The sequence below is a fragment of the Podarcis bocagei genome (assembly GCF_964188305.1).
Source record: "Podarcis bocagei genome assembly, chromosome: Z".
NCBI classification, from domain to species: domain Eukaryota; kingdom Metazoa; phylum Chordata; class Lepidosauria; order Squamata; family Lacertidae; genus Podarcis; species Podarcis bocagei.
Window position 1 is genome coordinate 30,257,391 of NC_138140.1, and position 13,955 is coordinate 30,271,345.

The 13,955-nt window shown below is 43.4% G+C and overlaps 1 pseudogene across 1 annotated transcript; it reads left to right on the forward strand.

Moving 5' to 3' along the window:
- The first annotated feature begins 3,272 nt into the window (after positions 1-3,272).
- LOC308579276 (putative P2Y purinoceptor 10 pseudogene) lies at positions 3,273-10,926 on the forward strand (annotated as a pseudogene). The gene is made up of 2 exons (XR_014013425.1): positions 3,273-4,092; positions 8,819-10,926. The product of XR_014013425.1 is annotated as a putative P2Y purinoceptor 10 pseudogene (transcript).
- Positions 10,927-13,955: the final 3,029 nt, after the last annotated feature.

Sequence of the window (13,955 nt, forward strand, 5' to 3'; positions counted from 1 at the left end):
GATGTGAAGGAAATAAGCAGCTACCTTATCTTTAAAAGACATCTGAAGGCAGCCCTGTTTAGGGAAGTTTTTAATATTTAATGCTGCATCGTTTTTAACACTCGATTGGGAACCTCCCAGAGTGGCTGGGGAAACTCAGCCAGATGGGCGGGGTATAAATAATATATTATTACTACTACTACTACTACTATTATCTTTACAGGAGTAATCTACCTTCTATACATCATTTTCATATAATTCTCTTTTAGCAGTATACAATCAGTGAATTTAAGATTCACTTTCCATAACATTTTTCCAGTCTTCCATTTGTATATTGAATCCTATGTCTTGTGCTCAATTAATCATTACACTTTTCACCTCCTCATCTTTAGTTTCCCATTCTAATAATAAATTATACATTTTCTTTAGAAGTTTAGTATTCTCATCTATAATTTCTCTTTGGAATCTAGATATGGTATAACTAAATCCTTTCTTGTTATCTTCCTTAAAAACCTCATTTATTTGATAATGTTACAGCCAATCGTAAACATAATCTTTTATTTCGTTAACTCCTTGAGCTTTAATTTCCCTTCTCTCTTTTCTAATACGTCCCTATATATAGGCCATTCTCTTTCCCTGTTTATCTTTTTAATTGAAATTACTTCTAATGGAGATACCCAACATGGGGTCTTTTGTTCTAATAAATCTTTCTATTTTCCCCATATTTTTAAGAGCAATTTCCTAATTATGTGGTTATGAAACCCTTTATGTACCTTCCCTTTATTATACCATAAATACGCACGCCATCCAAATCTGTTGTTAAACCAGAGGTTTTCAACCTTTTTGAGTCCATGGCTCCCTTGACCAACAACATTTTTTCTGCGGCACTCCTGTGGGGCTCAGGAGCCCAGTTGTGTCACCCCTTGCCTGCACAGCTGGCAGCCTCTCACCCATTTTTGAACACACTTCCTTATGGAGTGTTCCCTCAGTCTCCTCTCCTCTCCCCTCTCCTTGGAAGTCCTCCAGGCATGGCTTCTCCTCTCCTGCCCCAAAGTGAGATGCCTCCTCACACTGCCCCACAGGGGCCTGGGAAGGACCCCCTGGCCAGCCCCAGAGGCGCCATTCACCTGGGGAGCTTGTAGCCAGGGCTGCTGCAACAAACAGCTGTGCAAGCCTTTGGGAGGCAGAGAAGTGAGAGGGCATCAGAGGAGGGCAGGAAGGTGCCATGGCACACTGGTTGAAAACCACTGCCCTAAACCAGGGGTCAGCAAACTAAGGCCTGGGGGCTGGATGTGGGCCACTGGCCTCGTCAATCTGGCCCACGAACCTTGCAGACCCTGCCACCTGCTCGGTCAGTTCCCGCACTAAACGAGCACGGCGCAGAGGCCTCGCCACTCAGGGACTGACTTCCACGACACTGGCGTGGCTTCGGATTGGCTGCAGGAAGCTCCTGTGACCATTCTGAGACTGCGGATGCCTCTGGACGATGCCCCTTCCTTCCCGCTGAGGCAGCCGCATGTGGCCAAGAGCCAAGCAGGAGGAAGCATCAGCGGCAGCGAGGCTGCCTCCGCTGCCCAGGCCAGCGGCTCTGCACCCCACAGACCCCTGGCCGGGGCAGAGGACAACAATGACACTGTCAAAGACAAGGTAGCATTGGTGGCTGCGGCCTGAGTGGTGTCGGCAGAGTCCTTTCGGGGGGGGGGGCTTTCAGGAGAGGGTGGGTCTGGCCCCCCACAAGGTCTGAGGGACAGTGAACCGGCCCCCTCCTGAAAAAGTTTGCTGACCCCTGCCCTAAACCCTTTCTTTCCCTGCCCAGTAACACACACCACTGGAGAGTGAGCCCCGCCCCCCTGTCTCGCCCCCCTGTCTTAGCCCTATTGATGACTTCCTTGTGAGCTGATGGGTGGCCATCACCAGCCTTTGTTCCCCTTAATGGCTCACCTCCCAGCAACACCCTGGTCCATAAAAACAAGGCTAGCCTGCCTTTTCACACTCATCTGCCAGCTCTTCTTAATTCTCAAAGCAAAGATCAAACCCTACAACTATTACTGTATTATGATTAATGTATTAATATCCTGTCTTTTATTATGCTTTGTGTTGTGTTTTTATTATATGCTCCATAAAATGTGTTCTGAATGTTGTACACCGCTTTGGGATCTTTTAATAAAGGGTGGTATATAAATCAAATAAATAATAAGAATAAATAGCAACCAGGAATCTAGAGGGGGTCAGGGCATCTACACATTAGAGGGAGGTATCAATAAGTTTGGGGGAAGCATAAGCTTTGCAGGAGTACAAAAAAAATAAATGGTGGAAGAGAGTCAAAAACAGCCCAATTAGGACTGAACATGTTAATGGATGACATGCTGCCTGTTGGATGTTGTGGAGTGGATAATGGAATACTGGCCCAATTTACCACACAGGAAATGAGGTAATACACAGTCCTGAAGACCAAACTCCTGTCCACACTACTATGCAGCAGAAAAATCCATACTCATATCATTTTGAAGGACAATATATAACTCAAGACTCCCCAAATGTGCTGGGAACTGCTTCTCTCTCAATAAAAAAGAATCTGGTAGGCAAATCTCCATGTCCTTGAGATGATGAATATGTTGATGATGGGGAGAACCATAGCTTGATGGTAGGGTATCAGCATCCCCCGGTTCAATCCCTGGCATCTCCAGGTAGGGCTGGGGGAGACCCCAGTCCGAACCCCTGGACACCTCCCACCCTGTCATTGTGGACAGTAATTCTGAGCTGGGTGGGCCAGTAGTCAGTTTCGGTATAAGGCATTTTGCAATGTTCCTTTGATGATGTAGCAATTAATTACTGCATGAAAGTGGTGTGTACATTAATAGGATCCAGTTGCTGTAAAACTGCTTGATATGGTAGCACTGGCATGAACCATCAGCCTATAAAGTACTACTGTTGAAAAATGACCCAGCAGCAGTGTGACTCAACTCACACTAATGACTAATTGTCACACTCCTCCAGCACATTTCAAACATAAAATGCTGACTCCCTTCACACATTTTTAGCTACCATTAATACATACACTTTCAGAGGCATCACTTTTTAATTATTATTCTCTATTCTAATAATACTGATTGGGAAATGAAAAATAGGCTGAAGGAACACTGTCTTAAGGATAGCTAAAGCTTGGACTTGTTGAAATTTAAACTTACTGGTCATTCATTTATTAATGTATTATTTATTTATTTAAAAAAATACCATTAACCACTTTTTTTCTTCTTCAAAGAATGAACATAAACAATGAGCAAAACAGAAATGACATGGCTCAGTCGGTAGAGCCTGAGACAATTAATCTCAGGATCGTGAGTTTGAGTTCCACACTGGGGGGAAATATCCTGCATTGGAGGGGGGGGTGGATAAAAGGAGCCTTGTGGTCCCTTAAAACTGTATGATATGATACAAATCAGCTCCTTCATCGAACACAATATCTTTCATCCGTTCTTCATTACCACATGGCATCAGGGCAGGGTACGACCATGGAATTTAAAACAAACAAACAAAAACCGTTCCCCTTGGGTCTGTCCAGCTAAATTCTACTCTGAGCGGACTCACTGGAATTAATGTGTCTGAATTAATTTTAGTGTGGGTCTGATCCAAGTATGACTAACATAGGATACAACCTCTGCTTGGCAACTACACCACACCAAGCTCGTAAGAGGAAAATACAAGCAGTATGTAGAACTGGACGTGAATGCAAAGAAGTAGGAATGGATAGAAAGCCAGCAGCTAACCTACTCCTCTACTGGCAAACATATCACTGTGATGTCATCTGTTGATTTGTTTCGACTCCAAAAGCTGCGTTGTGTGAGCGTCTTTTTTTAAGTGAGGAGGAGAAACAAAATACAGGATTTCCTTTAGTACAGTCATAGCTCCCGTCTCCGAACACCACTAGTACTTCTACCCAATTCCTCAAGACGGTTTTAGAACTCGTGATCCTGTAAAGAAATCTGGATCGTGGTGGAAACGGTGCTGCTGTAAAGCTCAAAAGATGCATCTGCTCAAAGGAAACCCAAAAGACGCTCGCTTTTCTTCTTGTGGTTGCTACCGTGTCAAAGAATGAATGGAAACTGCAGTGAGGTAAGGGAGGGTCTTTTAAAAGCATGTTTCCTTTGGCAAAGCTAAGGCTACAGTCCTGGGCATACTTAACTTGCAGCCAAATCAAATCCCCTGGAAACCAATGGTCCTTACATTTATATACACATGGCTAGGGGTCAGCACATGAAACTGCAGACTAAGGCATATTTTCCAAGAACGAAGTTTTATCAAATTCTGCGGAGTTGTTCTGGATCTGCTGTAAGCCATAGTGTTGACGGATTGACTGCATGCTTTTTAAAGGGAATATGATTTCAGCCTAGGAAAAAACGATTTAAAAACTATTTTTATTATTAAGCAACAAGCACTACATACATAATAATATTTAAACAATAAGCATAGAGAGGTACAAAGCATTGCTTAGACACAGTAAGGTATAGCAATAGACTTGTATAAATGTATAAAGCCTTGTATAAATATTTATTTGTCTTCCCAATCCTGAGTACATCACCTCTGTACAGTTCAAGATTGTTGTCCAACACTGTGCATAACTTAGACTTGCTTTAAAGTTGAATAAAGGGTTCATAAAGGTGTTGATAGTCCTTTTCACTGGTGTGGGATACAAAATCATGCCATACAGTACAGAAATCTAAATTACCAACCACATGCTTGGTTGAGCAAATCTTACTGATCAGTGTGGCTGATTCGGTGCCTTACGATGATTTTTTGTTGATCAGATGCTTTGCCATTTCCTAAAAGTTTCTTGTTTTTAAGATATGCATAAGCCAGAAGTGTTTAAGACTTACTTAACATAGCAGATACTTTGAAGGGTAAATGTAAATTATAGAATAATAAATAGGCACATTTTTAGAAAGATGCTTTTACAACAGCTATTTGAATTGGAGACAATAAATGATTCTCATTTTGTTTATTTTGTATCAGAGGGGGAGAGTTTGGATTTGATATCCCGCCTTTCACTCCCTTTAAGGAGTCTCAAAGCGGCTAACATTCTCCTTTCCCTTCCTCCCCCACAACAAACACTCTGTGAGGTGAGTGGGGCTGAGAGACTTCAAAGAAGTATGACTGGCCCAAGGTCACCCAGCAACTGCATGTGGAGGAGCGGAGACGCAAACCCGGTTCCCCAGATTACGAGACTACCGCTCTTAACAACTACACCACACTGGCTCTGGGATAGCACATTATACCAAAATGATTACTTGTAATTTTGGTTTGATATTTTCCTGCCAGTGGCATTATTTAAAGTCTATAGTTACAGTCTTAGGCACACATCTATGGGGCCATGTCCCAGAAATCTATGGGAAGGGGGTCTTTGTTTAGTGGCAGACCACCATCTTTGCGTACAGAAGGTCCCAGGTTCAATCCCTAGCACGTCCATGTGAGTCTAGGAATGTTCCACTTTCTGAAAGACTTTCCCAAAGTCTTTGCCAGTCCATGTTGACCTTTAAAGCCCTAAACGGCTTCGGCCCAGTATACCTGAAGGAGCGTCTCCACCCCCATCATTCTGCCCGGACACTGAGGTCCAGCGCCGAGGGCCTTCTGGCGGTTCCCTCATTACGAGAAGCGAAGCTACAGGGAACCAGGCAGAGGGCCTTTTCGGTGGTGGCGCCCGCCCTGTGGAATGCCCTCCCATTGGATGTCAAGGTGATGGACAACTACCTGACATTCAGAAGACATCTTAAGGCGGCCCTATTCAGGGAAGCTTTTAATGTATGATATTTTAGTGTTTTTTAGTTTCTGTGGAAGCCGCCCAGAGTGGCTGGGGAAACCCAGCCAGATGGGCGGGGTACAAATAATAAATTATTATTATTATTATTATTATCCATGTGGACAATACTGATCTGGATAGACTGATGGTCTCATGGTATAAGATAGCTTCCTATTGTTGCTGAGCAAGGACTTGCAGAGGTTTGGGAAGTAATAATAATTACCATGCATACCAAAAAAACCCACCCCAACCTCCCCCATTTGATCCTCATCACTCAAAAGCTTTAGGAAATGATACTCTGAGAAAGCCCTCAGCCATTATTATTGCTGCCTGCTCCCTCCTGAAGGACACATATAATTCTTGGCACTGCTAGTCTCTCCAGACACCCATCTCTAGTTACAAGTAGCCTTCAGTCTGGTGTGGTTAGGGTCTGGAAAATGAACTGTGGATGGGTGGGGGGACATGATGACACATGTTTCCATGTGTTGTTAAAAGGATCAAAACGCTGAAGCTTCGGAGTTCATATTGCTGTGAAGAGGAAAGTTTTTAACCACACAAAAACCCACAGGAATGAAAAATGAAGAGTGTGCCCATATTCAAAGGAACAAGGGGGGGCGGAGCAGGAAGAGGAGAGAGAAATATCCTTGTTGGTTTTTATTTACTATAGGGATGGGCAAATCTGTCAGTTTCTCTCAGTTTCTCATTTTGCAGTCTTCAGTTTTCCACATTTACACATCACTTTGTGATTTTTTTTTAATGCTTATGAATATTCATCATTGAATTTCTCCTAATATGCACGTGGCTGTGTGCATTTTTTAACAAATGAGTTTCCCCTAATATAAGGGTTGTATGTGATTTTGCCTAATATAACCATTTTTGCAAAGAGATTTCACTTAATATAATGCATTTTTATTTTATTCTCAGGAATATATGTATTTTTACTCACACTTTGGGTTAGCATTACTTGGCAGGGGAACTGCATTGTGAAATGCAGAGAAGCACTAATTTTGAAGGAAGAATGCATTTCAGTTTGGATTCCAAACATATCACTTTGGAAAGTGCAAATGAGGGAGATTCACCTTTAAGCGTAAACTGAATTTAATTTCTCCCCTATTCCTAGTTGGTTATTACAACTATTTTTGTTACTGGTTCTTTAGGGTCATACTCTCATCTTTAGGGTCTGTTACTGGTTCTTTAGGGTCACAGTCTCATCCATCTATACTCTTGAATGCCACTTTCTTGCACTGTTGGATATGGAGTGATTTAACAGTCATCCCTCTTCCCAAGAAACTCTGAGAATTGTAGCTCCAGAAGACAAATTGGGGCCTCAAAACAACTCTCAGCACCTGTTCCCAGGATTATTTGGGGGACGCAATGCCTGTTAAAGTGGTCTAATACTGCTTTAAATGTACAGGATATGCCCACTGTTTGCAAAGGGGGAGGGGGTTGGAATGCCTTGTAATAATTCAGACCGTTAAGCTCAGTATTATCTCCACTTGTTTGCAGTAGCTCTCCAAAGTTTGGGGAAGCAGTTTTATCCCATCTCTAGCTGGAGATGCTGGCAATTGAACCTGGGACCTTCTGCATGCAAAGCTACAATTTGCTGCATACAAACCATATGAAGCTTGAGGCTTCCTCTTGTATATTGAGCACATGCACATGCACATACACCACTGCATGAACTGCCTTTAACCACTATCTGTGATCTTTAATTCTGCAAACATTTTCAAGGAGGAAACGAAACAGAAGCTACAATAGAAAAGTAGCCACCACCAGAATCAGAGACCAAAATACTCTATCTTTTAGAAAATAGTTTCCTTCTTAGGGCGTATTTACAAAACCTTTCTTCTTCATGTGTTTTGTAGCAACAACCTCAATCCTCCTACTGTCCATGAACAGAGAGTACGAGAAGGCCGTCTTTCCAGGGCCTGAGTTAGGGGCAGATGATTCAGGTGACTGTGGGAGCCTCAGGTTTTGAAGGATACAATGCTCTTGTCATGTACTGCCTACTCAGATACTCTCTGAAACCTTTGACCCTTGTTCCCATGCCCAACTGCAGTCTTACTCAACCTGTTGGCTTCTCAGTGCTTCGGACTACAACTGCCTTCAACCCCAGCCAGCATAGCCAATGGCTAGGGATAATGGAACTTATAGTCCAACAAGCTATGGAGGACCACAAATTAGCCACCTCTGATCTAAGTATGTTCCCATGCTTTCATTAACATGCTCCCTAACCTTCCCTGAACTAGTTCCCTCCAGATGTTTTAGAATGCAGTTCTTGGGTGGAAAAATATTATTTATCACTGGGATACATTCTCAAGAGGATTTTTAATAATAACAGTAATAATAAAAACAACAACAAACTGACGTGGAGTTTGTGGAGGACTGAACTTAAGAGTGGAAAAATAAGGTACTGAGAGAAACCAGAATTGACAGAATTGCCCCAACTTGAATCATGGAATCATAGAATTGTAGAGTTGGAAGGAACCACAAGGATTATCTAGTCCAACCCCCTGCAATTCAGGAAGCTTTCATTCAGTGTGGGGCTCAAACCCACAACCCTGAGATCAAGAGTCTCATGCTCTCAGTTTCCTGCTACTTCTATGTGCTTTCCCAGTGCTTTCCAAAGTCAGGGTGGAGAATGATGACACAGTCTCAGAGTCATCAGACAGGAAGGGAGATTATTTGAGGCAGGCACATTTGAAGAAGTATATTATAAAATGTCTGTAGCCAGTGCCGCCACCACACCCTTGACATTAAGAGAATTTAGTTGTTTTGATGAAAATACTTACAGCTTTTAGTTCCTCCTTCTAAATTGGTTGTTCTCTTTCTGGTGATTCTGTCAATGCAGCTTGCTGGTGTGAAGGTCTCAGGAAACTGCACTTCCATGTCAGTTGGTGAAAGTGCATGCCTAGTGAATCTGCATGAGGATGTCATTTGACTATTGTTCTTAGGCTGCCAAAATGTCTTGATCTAGTTCTGAGTGTGTGTGTTTAATGCTGCAGCATAAATCTCTTTCTCAAAAAGCAATCATCTTCTTAACAGGTATCTTCTGATTAGCCTATATGGCCACTGACCTGATCAAGATGTTGAACAACCAATCATCAGAAAATTGTCCTGACCCTCCAATGCATTTCCAGGCCTCTTTGTATGCAGTCATCTACATCATCATCTTTGTTCCGGGTCTCCTGGGAAACAGCATCGCCCTTTGGGTTTTGTGCCGCTTCATCAAGAAGAAGAGCAAAGCGGTAGTTTTCATGATGAATTTGGCTGTAGCTGACCTGACCCACGTCGTCTCTTTGCCCTTACGGATGTATTACTACATCAACCACAGCTGGCCTTTTGGGGGCTTCCTTTGCCAGCTCTGCTTCTACCTCAAATACCTTAACATGTATGCCAGTATCTGCTTTCTCACCTGCATCAGCATCCAAAGGTACCTCTTCCTACTTCACCCTTTCAAAGCCAAGGACTGGAAGTGCAGGTATGATGTGGCCATAAGTGCTGCCATATGGACTGTGGTTGGGGCTGCTTGCTTACCTCTCCCAATCCTGAGGAGTCCTCGCTTATCAAACAATACCAACATCTGCTTTGCTGATCTCGAAGTTCAACGGTTGTCTATGGGAGCCTCAATCACTCTGGTGATTGTAGCTGAATTCTGTGCATTTGTGGCCCCTGTTGTGATAGTCATTTACTGCACTTGGAAAATGAGGCAATCCCTGCAGGAGCCCCACAGTCCTTTGCAGCACACCAATGAGAAGCAGAAAGCTTGGCACATGATCTTAGGGTGCGCAGCTGTGTTTTTCATATGTTTCACACCGTATCATGTGAATTTCCCTATATTTATGATGGTGAAACAAAACATGGTCACAGACTGTTCTGTACGGCGTAGAGCTTTATATTTCCATCCCATTTCTTTGTGCCTCGCAAGCCTCAATTGTTGTCTTGATCCAATTCTCTACTACTTCATGACATCAGAGTTCCGGGAAAGGTTCAAGTGCAGCAGTGCTTTCCCCTTGAGCTGCCTCAACAGTCTTGACAGCAGCAGAACCTCTGAAGTTGAGCTGAAAAGCAAGGCTGATAACAAAAATAAAAATGTCTTAATGGCATACTTTTGGACTCTTAGGCCACACGATGGCATGGAATCTCCTCTCTCTTGTTAGCTAAGGGATGGTTCACACATGGGTTGTACTTCACTTGCTTCTCTTAGGGACTCAGCACTTGACACTCTGCTGAATGTGTGAACAGGCAACATTGAAAAAGTATTGCATCTGAGTTGTTGCTGAGTGACATGAAAGTTCTGTCTCTGATAATTAATCACTGATGGCTTGAGAGCAGTCATGTGATATAAATATTAACCAGTCATTTTTAGAACCTGCCAGAATTGGGACCAAGAATCTGTGTGCCGCTGCCACTGGGGTTATAAAGTGCAGCAGACTCGAGGAGGTGAAAGTGTTCTGCATTAACCCCACCCATTCAGGGCAGCCATTGGTTTCCCCAACCTCAAAGAGTAGATAGAGACATAATAAGAGCCCTGCTGGATCAGGCCAATGGCCCATCTATTCCAGGATCCTCACAGTGCCCAACCAGATGCCTGTAGGAAACGCACAAGCAGGACCCAAGAACAAGAGCACTCTCAACCCACCCACCACGATTTCCAGCAACCAGTATTTAGAAGCATTATTGCTTCCAGGTCAGGATAAGACTTATGGATGGCATCCACAAACAAAACAGCAGGTGCCCTTTTTCCTCTCCAGAATGATGTGCTGTCTGGAGGATGATGGGGAAATAAAAGAGCCACTGCCAAGAAGCCTCCCTCCCAATGAAGGAGGAATGTGTGGCATTTGCCCGTTCTATTGGAAATGTCTGTACAGGGGGAGAGAAAGGGTTAATAGGTAGACCAATAGAAAAGCCAGAGGCGGAGCCTACCTGTTTTTAAAAGGCTTAGCCAGAGGTTTAGACAGTTGGGAAAGCAGTTGGAAGACAGATGAAAATAGAGAGACAGTCAGTGCAGTTGGTTCTTGTGTGAGAGGAGGTAGAAGAGTTAGAGACAAGATAAAATAAGACTAGGAGGGTAAAGGGTAACAGCGTTTCAAATGCATTTAAAGTTTATTTGTGTTTGCAATAAACTACAATCTTCATTGTTAACTTGAGAACCCGACTAAGACTAAGTTTTTTTACCAGGGAGAACCTGGTTGGTGGCAGCAGATTGGTGGTGTACGGGTCAATAGTCTGTGAGATGACCAGGGGCTCCATACGAACGCCACAGAATGCAAATTAAAGATGGAGGGGGAATCTGTTTTATACATGGTGCTGCTGACCTGATTGAGATTTCCTCACGCTGCCTCTGGCATACAGTGCTCATATATGTCGGAGCTGTTTGTGCAATGTGAGATTATTATTTTTTAATTCATACTAAATACATGCAAAATTATGTGCAAAGTTTGCAAATATTGTACATGTAATATATATGAAAGAGACAAGCTCCATGCAGTACGTAAGTATTTTATACAGTTATATGCATTGTTGTATCTATTTGCTTCATGTACTAGTTCAGGACAACCCAACTTTTCATACCAAGAGTACTTCAGTGCAGAGGTGTGGGTCACATGGTGCAGGGGAGTGAGGTCAAAATTTAATGCCCCCCCCCCAATACCTCCTCAACTGTCCTGTTTTAAGCTGGACATCCTGGAATTACAGAAGGCAGTCCTGGCTTCTGACTGGATCACATAATGTCCCATTTTTTGTTCCAGTGCTCTGGTGTGAGTCAGCTGGCTCTCACCACAGCACTGGACCAAAAGAGAGTCATTCTTTTGATAGCCAGCTGGGGCGCGCCAGAGCAAAATTTGCTTCTTTTTAGGTCCCAAAAGACTGAAAAATGACCATCTTTTGTCTTGTGCTCTCATGCATGCACGAAAGCTTGGGACCAAAAAAACGAGTGCCCGATTTTGGTCCCCAGGATGTTGGAGGGTATTCCACACACACCCTCCAGCCCTTGTGCTGCCAACGTAGATAAGCTGTGAGAAATTATTTACTCCTGGCTCTGTTGAAGCAGTCGCTTACAGTTGTTGGCAGTTTTGGACATTCACATATGGAAAAGCTCTAAGTGTCCATTTACACAGCCAGTGTATGCAGTAGATACCCCAATACTGCATGCAACTAACACAGAATTGTTTGTTTAAAAGTGCATCCTCTCAATAATAATGCTTTCTTTTTCCATTCTTCACGATTCTGTTCTAAATACCCTTTTCAAGGCAGTGCTCTGTCCTGCCACAAGGTGCCGCAACAGAATCATTTGCTAACTATTCGTGCATGGGGGCTTCAGCATTAGCCCTAATACAACCAAACAGAGATATCTAGATTCTAGCCAAAGGATGCAGAATTACCATGAAGCAGTAGCACTATTACAGTATTGAACCAGAAGTGCCTCTCTACCTTCAGAACTCCATTCTCTGGCCAAAATGTGCTGCCTTCAATTTTCAGAAATTCTGAATTCCATGAATTTATTTCAGGCAACCGGATGGGTGCAGTTCTGAACTCCTTGGCCTGATCTTAAACTCCTTTAACTTGGACTGCTACTTCTAAGCCTGCCGTCTGATCATAGCAGCTGCAGTGACTCTTTGCCTGTTGTTGAACCTGTATCTCTTCTCTGTGCGAATTATGACTCTAGTTCCCATTTGCAGAGTATGCAGAAGACAGCCCTGGGTCTTCTGACACTTTAATTGGGTCTCTTTTCCTCCTATAAAAAACTACGCAAGACATTTTCTTTTAAAGTTTAAATAACATATGACTTTTACTTGGTGAACTTGCAGTTCATAGAATCATAGAATCATAGAGTTGGAAGAGACCACAAGGGCCATCGAGTCCAACCCCCTGCCAAGCAGGAAACACCATCAGAGCACTCCTGACATATGGTTGTCAAGCCTCTGCTTAAAGACCTCCAAAGTAGGAGACTCCACCACACTCCTTGGCAGCAAATTCCACTGTCGAACAGCTCTTACTCTCAGGAAGTTCTTCCTAATGTTTAGGTGGAATCTTCTTTCTTGTAGTTTGGCTCCATTGCTCCGTGTCCGCTTCTCTGGAGCAGCAGAAAACAACCTATCTCCCTCCTCTATGTGACATCCTTTTATATATTTGAACATGGCTATCATATCACCCCTTAACCTCCTCTTCTCCAGGCTGAACATGCCCAGCTCCCTTAGCCGTTCCTCATAAGGCATCGTTTCCAGGCCTTTGACCATTTTGGTTGCCCTCCTCTGGACACGTTCCAGTTTGTCAGTGTCCTTCTTGAATTGTGGTGCCCAGAACTGGACACAGTACTCCAGGTGAGGTCTGACCAGAGCAGAATACAGTGGCACTATTACTTCCCTTGATCTAGATGCTATACTCCTATTGATGAGGCCCAGAATTGCATTGGCTTTTTTAGCTGCCGCGTCACACTGTTGGCTCATGTCAAGTTTGTGGTCAACCAAGACTCCTAGATCCTTTTCACATGTACTGCTCTCAAGCCAGGTGTCACCCATCTTGTATTTGTGCCTCTCATTTTTTTTGCCCAAGTGCAATACTTTACATTTCTCCCTGTTAAAATTCATCTTGTTTGTTTTGGCCCAGTTTTCTAATCTGTCAAGGTCGTTTTGAAGTGTGATCCTGTCCTCTGGGGTGTTAGCCACCCCTCCCAGTTTGGTGTCATCTGCAAATTTGATCAGGATGCCCTTGAGTCCATCATCCAAGTCGTTGATAAAGATGTTGAATAAGACCGGGCCCAAGGCAGAACCCTGTGGCACCCCACTAGTCACTCTTCTCCAGGATGAAGAGGAACCATTGATGAGCACCCTTTGGGTTCGGTCAGTCAGCCAGTTACAATTGCAGATTAAATATATAATGCAGGGAGGCGATGCTTAAGTTGCTAAAACATCTTCCATAGATGAAACTGACAGCAGCTCAACGGTTCATACCTGCTTCTCTAACTGTTAAGAATGTTCAACTAACTGCCGTAACTGTACCAACTGCCATAACAGCCTCAGGCGTATGACATCACAGAGTTCCACAGCTCTTGCAATTCACCCTTTACATGTGCAGTTTGGATGCTAACATGCCACATTCTCTTCCTCAATAAAGAGCTCTTCCTTACTCTCACCAGGAAAGGTGATATTTCTCCATGGATATTAAGATATTTCAGGTAAAT